The following is a 4,496-nucleotide window of genomic DNA, read 5'->3' as shown; positions in this document are numbered from 1 at the left end:
TTCCATTTACAACATCACATTGACTCTTATAAAGTAACCTGACCCTAAATGACGTTTTAGCAACAAAGTAATTAACTGTTAGAATTTCCAAAGTGGCAGAGATATTGAAGCAAAGAAGAAGAAAAAAGGGGGAAAACACACACACACACACACACACACACACACACACACACAAGGTAAATTGTGACAAAAGTATGCATTAATTTTGTGGATAGTATCCTCTCCAAATTAAATAACCCTGCATAAAAAGTTGCTGGAAAAATATTATAAAACTGAACACTGTACATTTACACGTGAGTCCAAGCCATTCTGAACGTGGCAGGAACCAACAGTTCGGTTACCTTTCCCACTCACTGTTTTTTTCCTTTTGAGGGTCACGACTGGAGTCTGTGTCGTTTCACTGTGTGAGAGAGTTCACCGCTCTGGGAGAGACTATACTTCCATATCCCCCCACTGAGTTGGTTTATGTAACTACTACCTCCTTTGCCAGTTCTCTCCTCTGAGCTGTTGGAGGCCTTATTACCAGTCACTGGAGAAGAAGGAAAGCCATTTTCGGTCGTGTCCCCGTCCCTGTGACCTCCAGGCCCAGACGTCCTCAGCCGGGAGGAACTGCCGTTGCTTGGTCCATTGGTCAGCCGACTGCAGTCTTTACCTGGGGCCTCTGCCTGTCCCACAGGCTCAGATGTAGTCCTGCTGGTACCTGGGGTTGGGGCTTGAGCCTGCTGCTGTTGGTACTGAGCCAACTGCTGGCGCGTCTCCTCCAGTTGCTGCTGTAGAACCAGAATGGTACTCTGCATACCCTCTACTTCTTCCTCCAGCTGAATGATGAAGTCATTCAGTTCACTCCGGCTGCGTTTAAGCTCCTCACTGTATTTCTTCTGTAAAGCCAACTCTGCTTCAAGCTGCGCAATAAGTTCCCGGTTCACCTGCCTTCCAAGCTGCTGATTCTCCTGGAGAAGCCTTCGACATTTCACCATGACGTCTTTGCCGGTTCGGCTATCAGGAGTAAACTTCCAGGCACCCAGTTCACTCTGAGTTTGTTCCAGTTTGTCTTTAGTCTCTTCCAGCTCACCTCTCAGTTTTAGGAAAAGGAAGTTGATCGCGGGGTCCACCGCTGTTGATGTCGGCTGGGGAGCATTAGGCTGCTGGACCTGCTGGAGGTACTGGATTTGAGCAGTATACTCTTGGACCTCTTGCTCCTTGGTTGCTAGTCGCATGATAAGGATGTCTTTTCTGCGTGCAGACACTTCCTGTTGTTGCTTTAGTTTTTCTGCTGACTCCCTTAAGCCAGTTACCTTAAAGTTCAGATCTGTGTACTTGTCCTCCAAAGTTTGCACATATGCTTCATACTCTTTCCATCTTAAAATCAACTCATCTCGTGCCATAACTTTAAAGTCTGTCTCACTCAGTTGAACCTTTTTGGGGAGAGGTTCCTCGGTGGTCATCTTGAGTCCCCTCCAGACAGAGGTCCCACAAATGCAGCCCAGTCACAGAGGCCGAGGCCGCGCTGCCGGTTCGCCACCCAGGGCGGGTGAAACCGCCCACTCGATCGTGCAACCGCCAGTCTGGTCTGATTCTCCCCTTTATTTGTGGGTCTCACATTCACAAAATGGCTCCGAGGGAGGAACCGAGGCACTGCCGTCCCACCCCCTTCTGGTTCTTCCTCCAGAGGAAGAACCCCACCCCACCCACCATCCTATCCCCTGCAAACATTTTTGTTCAGTATGATTAGAAATGGCCTCTGGTATTGGTTAAATGATCAGAAAGTCCACACTGTTTACTGCTTACATGCAGGTGTGTGTAGACTGTTCAGGGAAGGAAAGGGAGTATATTTGCAGTGAACAGCAGTGTTCTGTCCATATTGCACAAGTTTTGCTGGTCCTTTTGAAAGGAAGCTAGTTGAGAACATGGCTATCTTTTCCATAGTTTGAAGGCTATCTTAATAAACACCTACAATGTCCTATTGTCAGCTGAATAAATCACATATTAGAAAGTGATGCATCAAATAAATTCTAGATTATTCATGATAGTAGAGACAAGGTTAACTTTTAGAGAAACCACTTAAACATATTGAAGTAATAATCCAAATGAAAGTGTTTAGAGCCCTGAAACCATTTCAAGCCACATTTTACCCTATAAGTTAAAAAATTCGTTTTACAGTGTTATGAAAAATTATGAAATAACCAATATCCTTTCCACCATTTTTGCTCATTTTCTACTGTAACTGATGATGGGAGACAAGATGGACCAAGGGTTAGGAACTAGAGAATACTTTCCATTCTGGCTATACAATGCTATGAACATATGTAAATGTGATTATCATTAGTTCAATGAATGTTGAGAATAATGTATGTACTAAGTTTATTAGGTAACCATTTGGTTTTCTATTAAGCTAAACAAATGCAACAATTTAATATATAATTGATAAGGCTAGTTTAATTGTTTATAGTCATGATTCTTAGCTTTGGATTCATACTAGCAACACTTGGAAAGCTTTTAAAACCCTAAACCCAGGCCACATCCTAGACCAATTACATTAGAATATCCTGGGGCTGGGACTCAGATATCAGTATTTTTAAAGTTCACTGGGTGATTCTAATATGTAGCTGAGTCTTGGAAACACTGCTTTATAGAATATCCGTTTACTCTTAAATTTAAGTGCATTAGGGACTCTAACAATCTTTAAGAGTCTATTTCTTTAAGAGTCTATAGGAACCATTTCTGTTATGTTTCTTTTGCTTTGAACAAAAGCAAATCATTTTAAAAGAATAATCTTATTTGCTTTCTTTTATTCCTCCTTTTATCTTTTGGCTCTTTGGTTTCTCTGCCATATTGATCAATATAGCATAATGTATGGCATTAGGTCATCCTAGGTTTGAATCCAAGTTGGGCTATTTGCTAGCTATCATTGACTGGCAATTTATTTAGCCTCTAAACTAGGTCCCCCATCTATAGCAGTGATTCTCAACTGGAGATAATTTTACCCCCTAGGAGACAGTTGGCAATGTTGGAGACATTTTTGATCATCGCCACTCAGAGGTTGCTTTTGACATCTAGTGGGTAGAGGCCAGTAATGTTGCTAAACATCCTACAGTGCACAGAACAGTCTCCATAGCACACAATCATCTGGTGCCAAATGACACTAGTGCTGGGATAAAGGAACCTTGATCAACAGTCTGACTGTATGTATTCATAGTCTCATTCCTCTACTTCCTAGCTGTGTAACCTTGAGCAACTTATTATTTCAGCCTGAATCCATCTGAAAATGTAGCTATTATTAGCATTCACCTTGGAGTTGATGTGAGGTTTAAATGGGTTTATGCATGTGGAGCCTTAACACAGTGTCAGATAGCTATCATCAAAATATGTCTCCCATTCTGGAGCATTTATAGCCTCTTGTTAGGGTCCTTGAGATCACATGTTTGACCCTACTCTCAACAATCTCAGTGTTAGTATTTCATAACTAAGTGATAGGAGGGGGCTAGGGGTTGAAGGGTGGAGTTATCTTTGAAAATGCACCTGCTTTGGATTCTAAGAGGAAATTCAGAGGAGACAGCCCTACAGACACTGTTAATTTCCTTCTCCCACCTTTCATGTTCCTTTCCCGGCTTACTACTAGAGCTTAACACTTGTGTTGAGGTGGAGTGTTCAAATAAACAAGCTTGTATTGGTTCAAATAAAAAGTAAAGAATAGCCCAACCAGTGTGGCTCAGTGGTTGAGCATTGACCTAGGAACCAGGAGGTCACAATTCGATTCCCAGTCAGGGCACATGCTCAGGTTGTGGGCTCCATTCCCAGTGTGGGGCATGCAGGAGGCAGCTAATCAATGATTCTCTCTCATCATTGATGTTTCTATCTCTTCCTCCCTCTCCCTTCCTCTCTGAAATCAATAAAAATATTTTTAAAAAGTCAAAAATATTTTTATAAGTGTTGATTCTAAGGGAAGAGGGCTTAATAGCAATGAACAGTTTATTAATAAACTTTTTATATTTATTATTAACATGGGGCTGTTAACTACAGGGGTCTGAAACTTGGGAAAGAGTTCCGTGCTGGAAATACATTTGGGGATTATTGCAGAAGAAGTCAAAGTTCTGGGAGAGAATAAAAGTGAGAGAGAGGGTGTAGGTAGAAGGGGGCTCAGGTTATAGCCCAAGAAATACCTACTTGGCTAATATTTATTGCAGATCTACTGTGCACCTGTCAGTCACCTTTCTAATCTAGAATACTACATTTCTTTTTTAGGGAGAGTCACCAAGTGCTATAAGTAAATAAAGTGAATCTTTTCTGAAGACAGTATGGGATACTCACAAAAATAGCTTGGAAATCCCTGTACTGATAGCTCTACATTAATTGGATTCATTTTTAATTTTGTCATTATAATTATATCATATTAAAATATTTAAAATTTGAATTTTTTATCCATGCATATGCTTTTCTCTAGTCATAGTGTGCTTATAACTAGGTATGTTTTTATAACAGTTCATTGAGATATAATT

At 41.2% G+C, this 4,496-nt stretch overlaps 1 pseudogene; it reads right to left on the bottom strand.

The window, feature by feature from the left end:
• Window positions 1-264: 264 nt before the first annotated feature.
• On the bottom strand, window positions 265-1,445 carry LOC118653310 (annotated as a pseudogene).
• Window positions 1,446-4,496: the final 3,051 nt, after the last annotated feature.

This window comes from Myotis myotis, unplaced genomic scaffold (genome assembly GCF_014108235.1).
Source record: "Myotis myotis isolate mMyoMyo1 unplaced genomic scaffold, mMyoMyo1.p scaffold_m19_p_4, whole genome shotgun sequence".
Lineage (NCBI taxonomy): Eukaryota > Metazoa > Chordata > Mammalia > Chiroptera > Vespertilionidae > Myotis > Myotis myotis.
This window is presented reverse-complemented; position numbering and strand designations above follow the sequence as displayed.